This window comes from Patagioenas fasciata, chromosome 6 (assembly GCF_037038585.1).
Source record: "Patagioenas fasciata isolate bPatFas1 chromosome 6, bPatFas1.hap1, whole genome shotgun sequence".
Lineage (NCBI taxonomy): Eukaryota > Metazoa > Chordata > Aves > Columbiformes > Columbidae > Patagioenas > Patagioenas fasciata.
In genome coordinates, this window is record NC_092525.1 from 49,704,335 (window position 1) to 49,726,121 (window position 21,787).

The window sequence follows — 21,787 nt, forward strand, 5'->3', positions numbered from 1 at the left end:
TAAACCTAACCCCAAATCTAAACCTAACCCCAAATCTAAGCCCAAATCTAAACCTAAAATCTAAACCTAACCCCAAATCTAAACCTAAAATCTAAACCTAACCCCAAATCTAAACCTAAAATCTAAACCTAACACCAAATCTAAACCTAACCCCAAATCTAAACCTAACCCCAAATCTAACCCCAAATCTAAACCTAACCCCAAATCTAAACCTAACCCCAAATCTAAACCTAAAATCTAAACCTAACCCCAAATCTAAACCTAAAATCTAAACCTAAAATCTAAACCTAACCCCAAATCTAACCCCAAATCTAAACCTAACCCCAAATCTAACCCCAAATCTAAACCTAACCCCAAATCTAAACCTAAAATCTAAACCTAACCCCAAATCTAAACCTAAAATCTAAACCTAACCCCAAATCTAAACCTAAAATCTAAACCTAACCCCAAATCTAAACCTAAAATTTAAGCCTAACCCCAAATCTAAACCTAAAATCTAAACCTAACCCCAAATCTAAACCTAACCTCAAATCTAAACCAAAAATCTAAACCTAACCCCAAATCTAAACCTAAAATCTAAACCTAACCCCAAATCCAAACCTAAAATCTAAACCTAACCTAAAATCTAAACCTAACCCCAAATCTAAACCTAAAATCTAAACCTAAAATCTAAACCTAACCCCAAATCTAAACCTAAAATCTAAACCTAACCCCAAATCTAAACCTAACCCCAAATCTAAACCTAAAATCTAAACCTAACACCAAATCTAAACCTAGCCCCAAATCTAAACCTAAAATCTAAACCTAAAATCTAAACCTAAAATCTAAACCTAATCCCAAATCTAAACCTAATATCTAAACCTAACCCCAAATCTAAACCTAAAATCTAAACCTAACCCCAAATCTAAACCTAACCCCAAATCTAAACCTAACCCCAAATCTAAACCTAAAATCTAAACCTAACCCCAAATCTAAACCTAACCCCAAATCTAAACCTAAAATCTAAACCTAACCCCAAATCTAAACCAAAAATCTAAACCTAACACCAAAGCTAAACCTAACCCCAAATCTAAACCTAACCCCAAATCTAAACCTAACCACAAATCTAAGCCCAAATCTAAACCTAAAATCTAAACCTAATCCCAAATCTAAACCTAAAATCTAAACCTAACCCCAAATCTAAACCTAAAATCTAAACCTAACTCCAAATCTAAACCTAACCCCAAATCTAAACCTAACTCCAAATCTAAACCTAACCCCAAATCTAAGCACAAATCTAAACCTAAAATCTAAACCTAACCCCAAATCTAAACCTAAAATCTAAACCTAACCCCAAATCTAAACCTAAAATCTAAACCTAACCCCAAATCTAAACCTAAAATCAAACCTAACCCCAAATCTAAACCTAAAATCTAAACCTAACCCCAAATCTAAACCTAAAATCTAAACCTAACCTAAAATCTAAACCTAACCCCAAATCTAAACCTAAAATCTAAACCTAACCCCAAATCTAAACCGAAAATCTAAACCTAACCCCAAATCTAAACCTAAAATCTAAACCTAACCTAAAATCTAAACCTAACCCCAAATCTAAACCTAAAATCTAAACCTAAAATCTAAACCTAACCCCAAATCTAAACCTAAAATCTAAACCTAACCCCAAATCTAAACCGAAAATCTAAACCTAACCCCAAATCTAAACCTAAAATCTAAACCTAACCCCAAATCTAAACCTAACCCCAAATCTAAACCAAAAATCTAAACCTAACCCCAAATCTAAACCTAAAATCTAAACCTAAAATCTAAACCTAACCTAAAATCTAAACCTAACCCCAAATCTAAACCTAAAATCTAAACCTAACCCCAAATCTAAACCTAAAATCTAAACCTAACACCAAATCTAAACCGAAAATCTAAACCTAACCCCAAATCTAAACCTAAAATCTAAACCTAACCCCAAATCTAAACCTAACCTAAAATCTAAACCTAACCCCAAATCTAAACCTAAAATCTAAACCTAACCCGAAATCTAAACCTAAAATCTAAACCTAACCCCAAATCTAAACCTAAAATCTAAACCTAAAATCTAAACCTAACCCCAAATCTAAACCTAACCCCAAATCTAAACCTAAAATCTAACCCTAACCCCAAATCTAAACCTAAAATCTAAACCTAACCCCAAATCTAAACCAAAAATCTAAACCTAACCCCAAATCTAAACCTAAAATCTAAACCTAACCCCAAATCTAAACCGAAAATCTAAACCTAACCCCAAATCTAAACCGAAAATCTCAACCTAACACCAAATCTAAACCTAACCCCAAATCTAAACCTAAACCCCAAATCTAACCCAAAATCTAAACCCCAAATCTAAACCTAACCTCAAATCTAAACCTAAAATCTAAACCTAACCCCAAATCTAAACCTAACCCCAAATCTAAACCTAAAATCTAAACCTAACCCCAAATCTAAACCTAACCCCAAATCTAAACCTAACCCCAAATCTAAACCTAAAATCTAAACCTAACCCCAAATCTAAACCTAAAATCTAAACCTAACCCCAAATCTAAACCTAAAATCTAAACCTAACCCCAAATCTAAACCTAACCCCAAATCTAAACCTAAAATCTAAACCTAACCCCAAATCTAAACCTAACCCCAAATCTAAACCTAACCCCAAATCTAAGCCCAAATCTAAACCTAAAATCTAAACCTAATCCCAAATCTAAACCTAAAATCTAAACCTAACCCCAAATCTAAACCTAAAATCTAAACCTAACACCAAATCTGAACCTAACCCCAAATCTATTCCTAAAATCTAAACCTAACCCCAAATCTAAACCTAACCCCAACCCCTAACCCCAAATATAAACCTAACCCCAAATCTAAACCTAACCCCAAATCTAAACCTAAAATCTAAACCTAACCCCAAATCTAAACCTAACCCCAAATCTAAACCTAACCCCAAATCTAAGCCCAAATCTAAACCTAAAATCTAAACCTAACCCCAAATCTAAACCTAAAATCTAAACCTAACCCCAAATCTAAACCTAAAATCTAAACCTAACACCAAATCTAAACCTAACCCCAAATCTAAACCTAACCCCAAATCTAACCCCAAATCTAAACCTAACCCCAAATCTAAACCTAACCCCAAATCTAAACCTAAAATCTAAACCTAACCCCAAATCTAAACCTAAAATCTAAACCTAAAATCTAAACCTAACCCCAAATCTAAACCTAACCCCAAATCTAAACCTAACCCCAAATCTAACCCCAAATCTAAACCTAACCCCAAATCTAAACCTAAAATCTAAACCTAACCCCAAATCTAAACCTAACCCCAAATCTAAACCTAAAATCTAAACCTAACCCCAAATCTAAACCTAAAATCTAAACCTAACACCAAATCTAAACCTAACCCCAAATCTAAACCTAACCCCAAATCTAAACCTAACCCCAAATGTAAGCCCAAATCTAAACCTAAAATCTAAACCTAATCCCAAATCTAAACCTAAAATCTAAACCTAACCCCAAATCTAAACCTAAAATCTAAACCTAACTCCAAATCTAAACCTAACCCCAAATCTAAACCTAACCCCAAATCTAAACCTAACCCCAAATCTAACCCCAAATCTAAACCTAAAATCTAAACCTAACCCCAAATCTAAACCTAAAATCTAAACCTAACCCCAAATCTAAACCTAAAATCTAAACCTAACCCCAAATCTAAACCTAACCCCAAATCTAAACCTAACCCCAAATCTAAACCTAAAATCTAAACCTAACCCCAAATCTAAACCAAAAATCTAAACCTAACACCAAATCTAAACCTAACCCCAAATCTAAACCTAACCCCAAATCTAAGCCCAAATCTAAACCTAAAATCTAAATCTAATCCCAAATCTAAACCTAAAATCTAAACCTAACCCCAAATCTAAACCTAAAATCTAAACCTAACTCCAAATCTAAACCTAACCCCAAATCTAAACCTAACCCCAAATCTAAACCTAACCCCAAATCTAAGCACAAATCTAAACCTAAAATCTAAACCTAACCCCAAATCTAAACCTAAAATCTAAACCTAACCCCAAATCTAAACCTAAAATCTAAACCTAACCCCAAATCTAAACCTAAAATCAAACCTAACCCCAAATCTAAACCTAAAATCTAAACCTAACCCCAAATCTAAACCTAAAATCTAAACCTAACCTAAAATCTAAACCTAACCCCAAATCTAAACCTAAAATCTAAACCTAACCCCAAATCTAAACCGAAAATCTAAACCTAACCCCAAATCTAAACCGAAAATCTAAACCTAACCCCAAATCTAAACCTAAAATCTAAACCTAACCTAAAATCTAAACCTAACCCCAAATCTAAACCTAAAATCTAAACCTAAAATCTAAACCTAACCCCAAATCTAAACCTAAAATCTAAACCTAACCCCAAATCTAAACCGAAAATCTAAACCTAACCCCAAATCTAAACCTAAAATCTAAACCTAACCCCAAATCTAAACCTAACCCCAAATCTAAACCAAAAATCTAAACCTAACCCCAAATCTAAACCTAAAATCTAAACCTAAAATCTAAACCTAACCTAAAATCTAAACCTAACCCCAAATCTAAACCTAAAATCTAAACCTAACCCCAAATCTAAACCTAAAATCTAAACCTAACACCAAATCTAAACCGAAAATCTAAACCTAACCCCAAATCTAAACCTAAAATCTAAACCTAACCCCAAATCTAAACCTAACCTAAAATCTAAACCTAACCCCAAATCTAAACCTAAAATCTAAACCTAACCCGAAATCTAAACCTAAAATCTAAACCTAACCCCAAATCTAAACCTAAAATCTAAACCTAAAATCTAAACCTAACCCCAAATCTAAACCTAACCCCAAATCTAAACCTAAAATCTAACCCTAACCCCAAATCTAAACCTAAAATCTAAACCTAACCCCAAATCTAAACCGAAAATCTAAACCTAACCCCAAATCTAAACCGAAAATCTCAACCTAACACCAAATCTAAACCTAACCCCAAATCTAAACCTAACCCCAAATCTAACCCAAAATCTAAACCCCAAATCTAAACCTAACCTCAAATCTAAACCTAAAATCTAAACCTAACCCCAAATCTAAACCTAACCCCAAATCTAAACCTAAAATCTAAACCTAACCCCAAATCTAAACCTAACCCCAAATCTAAACCTAACCCCAAATCTAAACCTAAAATCTAAACCTAACCCCAAATCTAAACCTAAAATCTAAACCTAACCCCAAATCTAAACCTAACCCCAAATCTAAACCTAACCCCAAATCTAAACCTAACCCCAAATCTAAGCCCAAATCTAAACCTAAAATCTAAACCTAATCCCAAATCTAAACCTAAAATCTAAACCTAACCCCAAATCTAAACCTAAAATCTAAACCTAACCCCAAATCTAAACCTAAAATCTAAACCTAACCCCAAATCTAAACCTAACCCCAAATCTAAGCCCAAATCTAAACCTAAAATCTAAACCTAACCCCAAATCTAAACCTAAAATCTAAACCTAACCCCAAATCTAAACCTAAAATCTAAACCTAACCCCAAATCTAAACCTAAAATCTAAGCCTAACCCCAAATCTAAACCTAAAATCTAAACCTAACCCCAAATCTAAACCTCAAATCTAAACCTAAACCCAAATCTAAACCTAACCCCAAATCTAAACCTAAAATCTAAACCTAACCCCAAATCTAAACCTAAAATCTAAACCTAACCCCAAATCTAAACCTAAAATCTAAACCTAACCCCAAATCTAAACCTAACCCCAAATCTAAACCTAAAATCTAAACCTAACCCCAAATCTAAACCTAAAATCTAAACCTAACCACAAATCTAAACCTAAAATTTAAGCCTAACCCCAAATCTAAACCTAAAATCTAAACCTAACCCCAAATCTAAACCTAACCTCAAATCTAAACCAAAAATCTAAACCTAACCCCAAATCTAAACCTAAAATCTAAACCTAACCCCAAATCCAAACCTAAAATCTAAACCTAACCTAAAATCTAAACCTAACCCCAAATCTAAACCTAAAATCTAAACCTAAAATCTAAACCTAACCCCAAATCTAAACCTAAAATCTAAACCTAACCCCAAATCTAAACCTAACCCCAAATCTAAACCTAAAATCTAAACCTAACACCAAATCTAAACCTAGCCCCAAATCTAAACCTAAAATCTAAACCTAAAATCTAAACCTAACCCCAAATCTAAACCTAATATCTAAACCTAACCCCAAATCTAAACCTAAAATCTAAACCTAACCCGAAATCTAAACCTAAAATCTAAACCTAACCCCAAATCTAAACCTAACCCCAAATCTAAACCTAAAATCGAAACCTAACCCCAAATCTAAACCTAAACCCAAATCTAAACCTAAAACCTAAACCTAACCCCAAATCTAAACCTAACCCCAAATCTAAACCTAACCCCAAATCTAAACCTAACCCCAAATCTAAACCTAAAATCTAAACCTAACCCCAAATCTAAACCGAAAATCTAAACCTAACCCCAAATCTAAACCGAAAATCTAAACCTAACACCAAATCTAAACCTAACCCCAAATCTAAACCTAAACCCAAATCTAACCCCAAATCTAAACCCCAAATCTAAACCTAACCTCAAATCTAAACCTAAAATCTAAACCTAACCCCAAATCTAAACCTAACCCCAAATCTAAACCTAAAATCTAAACCTAACCCCAAATCTAAACCTAAAATCTAAGCCTAACCCCAAATCTAAACCTAAAATCTAAACCTAAACCCAAATCTAAACCTAAAATCTAAACCTAACCCCAAATCTAAACCTAACCCCAAATCTAAACCTAAAATCTAAACCTAACCCCAAATCTAAACCTAAAATCTAAACCTAACCCCAAATCTAAACCAAAAATCTAAACCTAACATAAAATCTAAACCTAACCCCAAATCTAAACCTAACCCCAAATCTAACCCCAAATCTAAACCTAAAATCTAAACCTAACCTCAAATCTAAACCTAAAATCTAAACCTAACCCCAAATCTAAACCTAAAATCTAAACCTAACCCCAAATCTAAACCTAACCCCAAATCTAAACCTAAAATCTAAACCTAACCCCAAATCTAAACCTAACCCCAAATCTAAACCTAACCCCAAATCTAAGCCCAAATCTAAACCTAAAATCTAAACCTAATCCCAAATCTAAACCTAAAATCTAAACCTAACCCCAAATCTAAACCTAAAATCTAAACCTAACACCAAATCTGAACCTAACCCCAAATCTATTCCTAAAATCTAAACCTAACCCCAAATCTAAACCTAACCCCAACCCCTAACCCCAAATATAAACCTAACCCCAAATCTAAACCTAACCCCAAATCTAAACCTAAAATCTAAACCTAACCCCAAATCTAAACCTAACCCCAAATCTAAACCTAACCCCAAATCTAAGCCCAAATCTAAACCTAAAATCTAAACCTAACCCCAAATCTAAACCTAAAATCTAAACCTAACACCAAATCTAAACCTAACCCCAAATCTAAACCTAACCCCAAATCTAACCCCAAATCTAAACCTAACCCCAAATCTAAACCTAAGCCCAAATCTAAACCTAAAATCTAAACCTAACCCCAAATCTAAACCTAAAATCTAAACCTAAAATCTAAACCTAACCCCAAATCTAAACCTAAAATCTAAACCTAACCCCAAATCTAAACCTAACCCCAAATCTAAACCTAACCCCAAATCTAACCCCAAATCTAAACCTAACCCCAAATCTAAACCTAAAATCTAAACCTAACCCCAAATATAAACCTAAAATCTAAACCTAACCCCAAATCTAAACCAAAAATCTAAACCTAACCCCAAATCTATACCTAAAATCCAAACCTTAGCCCAAATCTAAACCTAACCCCAAATCTAAAACTAAACCTAAATCTAAACCGAAAATCTAAACCTAACCCCAAATCTAAACCTAAAATCTAAACCTAACCCCAAATCTAAACCTAACCCCAAATCTAAACCTAAAATCTAAACCTAACCCCAAATCTAAACCTAAAATCTAAACCTAACACCAAATCTAAACCTAACCCCAAATCTAAACCTAACCCCAAATCTAAGCCCAAATCTAAACCTAAAATCTAAACCTAATCCCAAATCTAAACCTAAAATCTAAACCTAACCCCAAATCTAAACCTAAAATCTAAACCTAACTCCAAATCTAAACCTAACCCCAAATCTAAACCTAACCCCAAATCTAAACCTAACCCCAAATCTAAGCACAAATCTAAACCTAAAATCTAAACCTAACCCCAAATCTAAACCTAAAATCTAAACCTAACCCCAAATCTAAACCGAAAATCTAAACCTAACCCCAAATCTAAACCGAAAATCTCAACCTAACACCAAATCTAAACCTAACCCCAAGTCTAAACCTAACCCCAAATCTAAACCCCAAATCTAAACCTAACCTCAAATCTAAACCTAAAATCTAAACCTAACCCCAAATCTAAACCTAACCCCAAATCTAAACCTAAAATCTAAACCTAACCCCAAATCTAAACCTAAAATCTAAACCTAACACCAAATCTAAACCTAACCCCAAATCTAAGCCCAAATCTAAACCTAAAATCTAAACCTAATCCCAAATCTAAACCTAAAATCTAAACATAACCCCAAATCTAAACCTAAAATCTAAACCTAACACCAAATCTAAACCTAACCCCAAATCTAAGCCCAAATCTAAACCTAAAATCTAAACCTAACCCCAAATCTAAACCTAACCCCAAATCTAAGCCCAAATCTAAACCTAAAATCTAAACCTAACCCCAAATCTAAACCTAAAATCTAAACCTAACCCCAAATCTAAACCAAAAATCTAAACCTAACACCAAATCTAAACCTAACCCCAAATCTAAACCTAACCCCAAATCTAAGCCCAAATCTAAACCTAAAATCTAAATCTAATCCCAAATCTAAACCTAAAATCTAAACCTAACCCCAAATCTAAACCTAAAATCTAAACCTAACTCCAAATCTAAACCTAACCCCAAATCTAAACCTAACCCCAAATCTAAACCTAACCCCAAATCTAAGCACAAATCTAAACCTAAAATCTAAACCTAACCCCAAATCTAAACCTAAAATCTAAACCTAACCCCAAATCTAAACCTAAAATCTAAACCTAACCCCAAATCTAAACCTAAAATCAAACCTAACCCCAAATCTAAACCTAAAATCTAAACCTAACCCCAAATCTAAACCTAAAATCTAAACCTAACCTAAAATCTAAACCTAACCCCAAATCTAAACCTAAAATCTAAACCTAACCCCAAATCTAAACCGAAAATCTAAACCTAACCCCAAATCTAAACCGAAAATCTAAACCTAACCCCAAATCTAAACCTAAAATCTAAACCTAACCTAAAATCTAAACCTAACCCCAAATCTAAACCTAAAATCTAAACCTAAAATCTAAACCTAACCCCAAATCTAAACCTAAAATCTAAACCTAACCCCAAATCTAAACCGAAAATCTAAACCTAACCCCAAATCTAAACCTAAAATCTAAACCTAACCCCAAATCTAAACCTAACCCCAAATCTAAACCAAAAATCTAAACCTAACCCCAAATCTAAACCTAAAATCTAAACCTAAAATCTAAACCTAACCTAAAATCTAAACCTAACCCCAAATCTAAACCTAAAATCTAAACCTAACCCCAAATCTAAACCTAAAATCTAAACCTAACACCAAATCTAAACCGAAAATCTAAACCTAACCCCAAATCTAAACCTAAAATCTAAACCTAACCCCAAATCTAAACCTAACCTAAAATCTAAACCTAACCCCAAATCTAAACCTAAAATCTAAACCTAACCCGAAATCTAAACCTAAAATCTAAACCTAACCCCAAATCTAAACCTAAAATCTAAACCTAAAATCTAAACCTAACCCCAAATCTAAACCTAACCCCAAATCTAAACCTAAAATCTAACCCTAACCCCAAATCTAAACCTAAAATCTAAACCTAACCCCAAATCTAAACCGAAAATCTAAACCTAACCCCAAATCTAAACCGAAAATCTCAACCTAACACCAAATCTAAACCTAACCCCAAATCTAAACCTAACCCCAAATCTAACCCAAAATCTAAACCCCAAATCTAAACCTAACCTCAAATCTAAACCTAAAATCTAAACCTAACCCCAAATCTAAACCTAACCCCAAATCTAAACCTAAAATCTAAACCTAACCCCAAATCTAAACCTAACCCCAAATCTAAACCTAACCCCAAATCTAAACCTAAAATCTAAACCTAACCCCAAATCTAAACCTAAAATCTAAACCTAACCCCAAATCTAAACCTAACCCCAAATCTAAACCTAACCCCAAATCTAAACCTAACCCCAAATCTAAGCCCAAATCTAAACCTAAAATCTAAACCTAATCCCAAATCTAAACCTAAAATCTAAACCTAACCCCAAATCTAAACCTAAAATCTAAACCTAACCCCAAATCTAAACCTAAAATCTAAACCTAACCCCAAATCTAAACCTAACCCCAAATCTAAGCCCAAATCTAAACCTAAAATCTAAACCTAACCCCAAATCTAAACCTAAAATCTAAACCTAACCCCAAATCTAAACCTAAAATCTAAACCTAACCCCAAATCTAAACCTAAAATCTAAGCCTAACCCCAAATCTAAACCTAAAATCTAAACCTAACCCCAAATCTAAACCTCAAATCTAAACCTAAACCCAAATCTAAACCTAACCCCAAATCTAAACCTAAAATCTAAACCTAACCCCAAATCTAAACCTAAAATCTAAACCTAACCCCAAATCTAAACCTAAAATCTAAACCTAACCCCAAATCTAAACCTAACCCCAAATCTAAACCTAAAATCTAAACCTAACCCCAAATCTAAACCTAAAATCTAAACCTAACCCCAAATCTAAACCTAAAATTTAAGCCTAACCCCAAATCTAAACCTAAAATCTAAACCTAACCCCAAATCTAAACCTAACCTCAAATCTAAACCAAAAATCTAAACCTAACCCCAAATCTAAACCTAAAATCTAAACCTAACCCCAAATCCAAACCTAAAATCTAAACCTAACCTAAAATCTAAACCTAACCCCAAATCTAAACCTAAAATCTAAACCTAAAATCTAAACCTAACCCCAAATCTAAACCTAAAATCTAAACCTAACCCCAAATCTAAACCTAACCCCAAATCTAAACCTAAAATCTAAACCTAACACCAAATCTAAACCTAGCCCCAAATCTAAACCTAAAATCTAAACCTAAAATCTAAACCTAACCCCAAATCTAAACCTAATATCTAAACCTAACCCCAAATCTAAACCTAAAATCTAAACCTAACCCGAAATCTAAACCTAAAATCTAAACCTAACCCCAAATCTAAACCTAACCCCAAATCTAAACCTAAAATCGAAACCTAACCCCAAATCTAAACCTAAACCCAAATCTAAACCTAAAACCTAAACCTAACCCCAAATCTAAACCTAACCCCAAATCTAAACCTAACCCCAAATCTAAACCTAACCCCAAATCTAAACCTAAAATCTAAACCTAACCCCAAATCTAAACCGAAAATCTAAACCTAACCCCAAATCTAAACCGAAAATCTAAACCTAACACCAAATCTAAACCTAACCCCAAATCTAAACCTAAACCCAAATCTAACCCCAAATCTAAACCCCAAATCTAAACCTAACCTCAAATCTAAACCTAAAATCTAAACCTAACCCCAAATCTAAACCTAACCCCAAATCTAAACCTAAAATCTAAACCTAACCCCAAATCTAAACCTAAAATCTAAGCCTAACCCCAAATCTAAACCTAAAATCTAAACCTAAACCCAAATCTAAACCTAAAATCTAAACCTAACCCCAAATCTAAACCTAACCCCAAATCTAAACCTAAAATCTAAACCTAACCCCAAATCTAAACCTAAAATCTAAACCTAACCCCAAATCTAAACCAAAAATCTAAACCTAACATAAAATCTAAACCTAACCCCAAATCTAAACCTAACCCCAAATCTAACCCCAAATCTAAACCTAAAATCTAAACCTAACCTCAAATCTAAACCTAAAATCTAAACCTAACCCCAAATCTAAACCTAAAATCTAAACCTAACCCCAAATCTAAACCTAACCCCAAATCTAAACCTAAAATCTAAACCTAACCCCAAATCTAAACCTAACCCCAAATCTAAACCTAACCCCAAATCTAAGCCCAAATCTAAACCTAAAATCTAAACCTAATCCCAAATCTAAACCTAAAATCTAAACCTAACCCCAAATCTAAACCTAAAATCTAAACCTAACACCAAATCTGAACCTAACCCCAAATCTATTCCTAAAATCTAAACCTAACCCCAAATCTAAACCTAACCCCAACCCCTAACCCCAAATATAAACCTAACCCCAAATCTAAACCTAACCCCAAATCTAAACCTAAAATCTAAACCTAACCCCAAATCTAAACCTAACCCCAAATCTAAACCTAACCCCAAATCTAAGCCCAAATCTAAACCTAAAATCTAAACCTAACCCCAAATCTAAACCTAAAATCTAAACCTAACACCAAATCTAAACCTAACCCCAAATCTAAACCTAACCCCAAATCTAACCCCAAATCTAAACCTAACCCCAAATCTAAACCTAAGCCCAAATCTAAACCTAAAATCTAAACCTAACCCCAAATCTAAACCTAAAATCTAAACCTAAAATCTAAACCTAACCCCAAATCTAAACCTAAAATCTAAACCTAACCCCAAATCTAAACCTAACCCCAAATCTAAACCTAACCCCAAATCTAACCCCAAATCTAAACCTAACCCCAAATCTAAACCTAAAATCTAAACCTAACCCCAAATATAAACCTAAAATCTAAACCTAACCCCAAATCTAAACCAAAAATCTAAACCTAACCCCAAATCTATACCTAAAATCCAAACCTTAGCCCAAATCTAAACCTAACCCCAAATCTAAAACTAAACCTAAATCTAAACCGAAAATCTAAACCTAACCCCAAATCTAAACCTAAAATCTAAACCTAACCCCAAATCTAAACCTAACCCCAAATCTAAACCTAAAATCTAAACCTAACCCCAAATCTAAACCTAAAATCTAAACCTAACACCAAATCTAAACCTAACCCCAAATCTAAACCTAACCCCAAATCTAAACCTAACCCCAAATCTAAGCCCAAATCTAAACCTAAAATCTAAACCTAATCCCAAATCTAAACCTAAAATCTAAACCTAACCCCAAATCTAAACCTAAAATCTAAACCTAACTCCAAATCTAAACCTAACCCCAAATCTAAACCTAACCCCAAATCTAAACCTAACCCCAAATCTAAGCACAAATCTAAACCTAAAATCTAAACCTAACCCCAAATCTAAACCTAAAATCTAAACCTAACCCCAAATCTAAACCGAAAATCTAAACCTAACCCCAAATCTAAACCGAAAATCTCAACCTAACACCAAATCTAAACCTAACCCCAAGTCTAAACCTAACCCCAAATCTAAACCCCAAATCTAAACCTAACCTCAAATCTAAACCTAAAATCTAAACCTAACCCCAAATCTAAACCTAACCCCAAATCTAAACCTAAAATCTAAACCTAACCCCAAATCTAAACCTAAAATCTAAACCTAACACCAAATCTAAACCTAACCCCAAATCTAAGCCCAAATCTAAACCTAAAATCTAAACCTAATCCCAAATCTAAACCTAAAATCTAAACATAACCCCAAATCTAAACCTAAAATCTAAACCTAACACCAAATCTAAACCTAACCCCAAATCTAAGCCCAAATCTAAACCTAAAATCTAAACCTAACCCCAAATCTAAACCTAACCCCAAATCTAAGCCCAAATCTAAACCTAAAATCTAAACCTAACCCCAAATCTAAACCTAAAATCTAAACCTAACCCCAAATCTAAACCTAAAATCTAAACCTAACCCCAAATCTAAACCTAAAATCTAAGCCTAACCCCAAATCTAAACCTAAAATCTAAACCTAAACCCAAATCTAAACCTAAAATCTAAACCTAACCCCAAATCTAAACCTAACCCCAAATCTAAACCTAAAATCTAAACCTAACCCCAAATCTAAACCTAAAATCTAAACCTAACCTAAAATCTAAACCTAACCCCAAATCTAAACCTAAAATCTAAACCTAACCCCAAATCTAAACCTAAAATCTAAACCTAACCCCAAATCTAAACCTAAAATCTAAACCTAACCTAAAATCTAAACCTAACCCCAAATCTAAACCTAAAATCTAAACCTAACCCCAAATCTAAACCTAAAATCTAAACCTAACCCCAAATCTAAACCTAAAATCTAAACCTAACCTAAAATCTAAACCTAACCCCAAATCTAAACCTAAAATCTAAACCTAAAATCTAAACCTAACCCCAAATCTAAACCTAAAATCTAAACCTAACCCCAAATCTAAACCGAAAATCTAAACCTAACCCCAAATCTAAACCTAAAATCTAAACCTAACCCCAAATCTAAACCTAACCCCAAATCTAAACCAAAAATCTAAACCTAACCCCAAATCTAAACCTAAAATCTAAACCTAAAATCTAAACCTAACCTAAAATCTAAACCTAACCCCAAATCTAAACCTAAAATCTAAACCTAACCCCAAATCTAAACCTAAAATCTAAACCTAACCCCAAATCTAAACCGAAAATCTAAACCTAACCCCAAATCTAAACCTAAAATCTAAGCCTAACCCCAAATCTAAACCTAACCTAAAATCTAAACCTAACCCCAAATCTAAACCTAAAATCTAAACCTAACCCGAAATCTAAACCTACAATCTAAACCTAACCCCAAATCTAAACCTAAAATCTAAACCTAAAATCTAAACCTAACCCCAAATCTAAACCTAACCCCAAATCTAAACCTAAAATCTAACCCTAACCCCAAATCTAAACCTAAAATCTAAACCTAACCCCAAATCTAAACCAAAAATCTAAACTTAACCCCAAATCTAAATCTAATATCTAAACCTAACCCCAAATCTAAACCGAATATCTAAACCTAACCCCAAATCTAAACCGAAAATCTCAACCTAACACCAAATCTAAACCTAACCCCAAGTCTAAACCTAACCCCAAATCTAACCCCAAATCTAAACCCCAAATCTAAACCTAACCTCAAATCTAAACCTAAAATCTAAACCTAACCCCAAATCTAAACCTAACCCCAAATCTAAACCTAAAATCTAAACCTAACCCCAAATCTAAACCTAAAATCTAAACCTAACCCCAAATCTAAACCTAACCCCAAATCTAAACCTAAAATCTAAACCTAACCCCAAATCTAAACCTAACCCCAAATCTAAACCTAAAATCTAAACCTAACCCCAAATCTAAACCTAAAATCTAAACCTAACCCCAAATATAAACCTAAAATCTAAACCTAACCCCAAATCTAAACCAAAAATCTAAACCTAACCCCAAATCTAAACCTAAAATCTAAACCTAACCCCAAATCTAAACCTAACCTAAAATCTAAACCTAACCCCAAATCTAAACCTAAAATCTAAACCTAACCCGAAATCTAAACCTAAAATCTAAACCTAACCCCAAATCTAAACCTAAAATCTAAACCTAAAATCTAAACCTAACCCCAAATCTAAACCTAACCCCAAATCTAAACCTAAAATCTAACCCTAACCCCAAATCTAAACCTAAAATCTAAACCTAACCCCAAATCTAAACCGAAAATCTAAACCTAACCCCAAATCTAAACCGAAAATCTCAACCTAACACCAAATCTAAACCTAACCCCAAATCTAAACCTAACCCCAAATCTAACCCAAAATCTAAACCCCAAATCTAAACCTAACCTCAAATCTAAACCTAAAATCTAAACCTAACCCCAAATCTAAACCTAACCCCAAATCTAAACCTAAAATCTAAACCTAACCCCAAATCTAAACCTAACCCCAAATCTAAACCTAACCCCAAATCTAAACCTAAAATCTAAACCTAACCCCAAATCTAAACCTAAAATCTAAACCTAACCCCAAATCTAAACCTAACCCCAAATCTAAACCTAGCCCCAAATCTAAACCTAACCCCAAATCTAAGCCCAAATCTAAACCTAAAATCTAAACCTAATCCCAAATCTAAACCTAAAATCTAAACCTAACCCCAAATCTAAACCTAAAATCTAAACCTAACCCCAAATCTAAACCTAAAATCTAAACCTAACCCCAAATCTAAACCTAACCCCAAATCTAAGCCCAAATCTAAACCTAAAATCTAAACCTAACCCCAAATCTAAACCTAAAATCTAAACCTAACCCCAAATCTAAACCTAAAATCTAAACCTAAGCCCAAATCTAAACCTAAAATCTAAGCCTAACCCCAAATCTAAACCTAAAATCTAAACCTAACCCCAAATCTAAACCTCAAATCTAAACCTAAACCCAAATCTAAACCTAACCCCAAATCTAAACCTAAAATCTAAACCTAACCCCAAATCTAAACCTAAAATCTAAACCTAACCCCAAATCTAAACCTAAAATCTAAACCTAACCCCAAATCTAAACCTAACCCCAAATCTAAACCTAAAATCTAAACCTAACCCCAAATCTAAACCTAAAATCTAAACCTAACCACAAATCTAAACCTAAAATTTAAGCCTAACCCCAAATCTAAACCTAAAATCTAAACCTAACCCCAAATCTAAACCTAACCTCAAATCTAAACCAAAAATCTAAACCTAACCCCAAATCTAAACCTAAAATCTAAACCTAACCCCAAATCCAAACCTAAAATCTAAACCTAACCTAAAATCTAAACCTAACCCCAAATCTAAACCTAAAATCTAAACCTAAAATCTAAACCTAACCCCAAATCTAAACCTAAAATCTAAACCTAACCCCAAATCTAAACCTAACCCCAAATCTAAACCTAAAATCTAAACCTAACACCAAATCTAAACCTAGCCCCAAATCTAAACCTAAAATCTAAACCTAAAATCTAAACCTAACCCCAAATCTAAACCTAATATCTAAACCTAACCCCAAATCTAAACCTAAAATCTAAACCTAACCCGAAATCTAAACCTAAAATCTAAACCTAACCCCAAATCTAAACCTAACCCCAAATCTAAACCTAAAATCGAAACCTAACCCCAAATCTAAACCTAAACCCAAATCTAAACCTAAAACCTAAACCTAACCCCAAATCTAAACCTAACCCCAAATCTAAACCTAACCCCAAATCTAAACCTAACCCCAAATCTAAACCTAAAATCTAAACCTAACCCCAAATCTAAACCGAAAATCTAAACCTAACCCCAAATCTAAACCGAAAATCTAAACCTAACACCAAATCTAAACCTAACCCCAAATCTAAACCTAAACCCAAATCTAACCCCAAATCTAAACCCCAAATCTAAACCTAACCTCAAATCTAAACCTAAAATCTAAACCTAACCCCAAATCTAAACCTAACCCCAAATCTAAACCTAAAATCTAAACCTAACCCCAAATCTAAACCTAAAATCTAAGCCTAACCCCAAATCTAAACCTAAAATCTAAACCTAAACCCAAATCTAAACCTAAAATCTAAACCTAACCCCAAATCTAAACCTAACCCCAAATCTAAACCTAAAATCTAAACCTAACCCCAAATCTAAACCTAAAATCTAAACCTAACCCCAAATCTAAACCAAAAATCTAAACCTAACATAAAATCTAAACCTAACCCCAAATCTAAACCTAACCCCAAATCTAACCCCAAATCTAAACCTAAAATCTAAACCTAACCTCAAATCTAAACCTAAAATCTAAACCTAACCCCAAATCTAAACCTAAAATCTAAACCTAACCCCAAATCTAAACCTAACCCCAAATCTAAACCTAAAATCTAAACCTAACCCCAAATCTAAACCTAACCCCAAATCTAAACCTAACCCCAAATCTAAGCCCAAATCTAAACCTAAAATCTAAACCTAATCCCAAATCTAAACCTAAAATCTAAACCTAACCCCAAATCTAAACCTAAAATCTAAACCTAACACCAAATCTGAACCTAACCCCAAATCTATTCCTAAAATCTAAACCTAACCCCAAATCTAAACCTAACCCCAACCCCTAACCCCAAATATAAACCTAACCCCAAATCTAAACCTAACCCCAAATCTAAACCTAAAATCTAAACCTAACCCCAAATCTAAACCTAACCCCAAATCTAAACCTAACCCCAAATCTAAGCCCAAATCTAAACCTAAAATCTAAACCTAACCCCAAATCTAAACCTAAAATCTAAACCTAACACCAAATCTAAACCTAACCCCAAATCTAAACCTAACCCCAAATCTAACCCCAAATCTAAACCTAACCCCAAATCTAAACCTAAGCCCAAATCTAAACCTAAAATCTAAACCTAACCCCAAATCTAAACCTAAAATCTAAACCTAAAATCTAAACCTAACCCCAAATCTAAACCTAAAATCTAAACCTAACCCCAAATCTAAACCTAACCCCAAATCTAAACCTAACCCCAAATCTAACCCCAAATCTAAACCTAACCCCAAATCTAAACCTAAAATCTAAACCTAACCCCAAATATAAACCTAAAATCTAAACCTAACCCCAAATCTAAACCAAAAATCTAAACCTAACCCCAAATCTATACCTAAAATCCAAACCTTAGCCCAAATCTAAACCTAACCCCAAATCTAAAACTAAACCTAAATCTAAACCGAAAATCTAAACCTAACCCCAAATCTAAACCTAAAATCTAAACCTAACCCCAAATCTAAACCTAACCCCAAATCTAAACCTAAAATCTAAACCTAACCCCAAATCTAAACCTAAAATCTAAACCTAACACCAAATCTAAACCTAACCCCAAATCTAAACCTAACCCCAAATCTAAGCCCAAATCTAAACCTAAAATCTAAACCTAATCCCAAATCTAAACCTAAAATCTAAACCTAACCCCAAATCTAAACCTAAAATCTAAACCTAACTCCAAATCTAAACCTAACCCCAAATCTAAACCTAACCCCAAATCTAAACCTAACCCCAAATCTAAGCACAAATCTAAACCTAAAATCTAAACCTAACCCCAAATCTAAACCTAAAATCTAAACCTAACCCCAAATCTAAACCGAAAATCTAAACCTAACCCCAAATCTAAACCGAAAATCTCAACCTAACACCAAATCTAAACCTAACCCCAAGTCTAAACCTAACCCCAAATCTAAACCCCAAATCTAAACCTAACCTCAAATCTAAACCTAAAATCTAAACCTAACCCCAAATCTAAACCTAACCCCAAATCTAAACCTAAAATCTAAACCTAACCCCAAATCTAAACCTAAATCTAAACCTAACACCAAATCTAAACCTAACCCCAAATCTAAGCCCAAATCTAAACCTAAAATCTAAACCTAATCCCAAATCTAAACCTAAAATCTAAACATAACCCCAAATCTAAACCTAAAATCTAAACCTAACACCAAATCTAAACCTAACCCCAAATCTAAGCCCAAATCTAAACCTAAAATCTAAACCTAACCCCAAATCTAAACCTAACCCCAAATCTAAGCCCAAATCTAAACCTAAAATCTAAACCTAACCCCAAATCTAAACCTAAAATCTAAACCTAACCCCAAATCTAAACCAAAAATCTAAACCTAACACCAAATCTAAACCTAACCCCAAATCTAAACCTAACCCCAAATCTAAGCCCAAATCTAAACCTAAAATCTAAATCTAATCCCAAATCTAAACCTAAAATCTAAACCTAACCCCAAATCTAAACCTAAAATCTAAACCTAACTCCAAATCTAAACCTAACCCCAAATCTAAACCTAACCCCAAATCTAAACCTAACCCCAAATCTAAGCACAAATCTAAACCTAAAATCTAAACCTAACCCCAAATCTAAACCTAAAATCTAAACCTAACCCCAAATCTAAACCTAAAATCTAAACCTAACCCCAAATCTAAACCTAAAATCAAACCTAACCCCAAATCTAAACCTAAAATCTAAACCTAACCCCAAATCTAAACCTAAAATCTAAACCTAACCTAAAATCTAAACCTAACCCCAAATCTAAACCTAAAATCTAAACCTAACCCCAAATCTAAACCGAAAATCTAAACCTAACCCCAAATCTAAACCGAAAATCTAAACCTAACCCCAAATCTAAACCTAAAATCTAAACCTAACCTAAAATCTAAACCTAACCCCAAATCTAAACCTAAAATCTAAACCTAAAATCTAAACCTAACCCCAAATCTAAACCTAAAATCTAAACCTAACCCCAAATCTAAACCGAAAATCTAAACCTAACCCCAAATCTAAACCTAAAATCTAAACCTAACCCCAAATCTAAACCTAACCCCAAATCTAAACCAAAAATCTAAACCTAACCCCAAATCTAAACCTAAAATCTAAACCTAAAATCTAAACCTAACCTAAAATCTAAACCTAACCCCAAATCTAAACCTAAAATCTAAACCTAACCCCAAATCTAAACCTAAAATCTAAACCTAACACCAAATCTAAACCGAAAATCTAAACCTAACCCCAAATCTAAACCTAAAATCTAAACCTAACCCCAAATCTAAACCTAACCTAAAATCTAAACCTAACCCCAAATCTAAACCTAAAATCTAAACCTAACCCGAAATCTAAACCTAAAATCTAAACCTAACCCCAAATCTAAACCTAAAATCTAAACCTAAAATCTAAACCTAACCCCAAATCTAAACCTAACCCCAAATCTAAACCTAAAATCTAACCCTAACCCCAAATCTAAACCTAAAATCTAAACCTAACCCCAAATCTAAACCGAAAATCTAAACCTAACCCCAAATCTAAACCGAAAATCTCAACCTAACACCAAATCTAAACCTAACCCCAAATCTAAACCTAACCCCAAATCTAACCCAAAATCTAAACCCCAAATCTAAACCTAACCTCAAATCTAAACCTAAAATCTAAACCTAACCCCAAATCTAAACCTAACCCCAAATCTAAACCTAAAATCTAAACCTAACCCCAAATCTAAACCTAACCCCAAATCTAAACCTAACCCCAAATCTAAACCTAAAATCTAAACCTAACCCCAAATCTAAACCTAAAATCTAAACCTAACCCCAAATCTAAACCTAACCCCAAATCTAAACCTAACCCCAAATCTAAACCTAACCCCAAATCTAAGCCCAAATCTAAACCTAAAATCTAAACCTAATCCCAAATCTAAACCTAAAATCTAAACCTAACCCCAAATCTAAACCTAAAATCTAAACCTAACCCCAAATCTAAACCTAAAATCTAAACCTAACCCCAAATCTAAACCTAACCCCAAATCTAAGCCCAAATCTAAACCTAAAATCTAAACCTAACCCCAAATCTAAACCTAAAATCTAAACCTAACCCCAAATCTAAACCTAAAATCTAAACCTAACCCCAAATCTAAACCTAAAATCTAAGCCTAACCCCAAATCTAAACCTAAAATCTAAACCTAACCCCAAATCTAAACCTCAAATCTAAACCTAAACCCAAATCTAAACCTAACCCCAAATCTAAACCTAAAATCTAAACCTAACCCCAAATCTAAACCTAAAATCTAAACCTAACCCCAAATCTAAACCTAAAATCTAAACCTAACCCCAAATCTAAACCTAACCCCAAATCTAAACCTAAAATCTAAA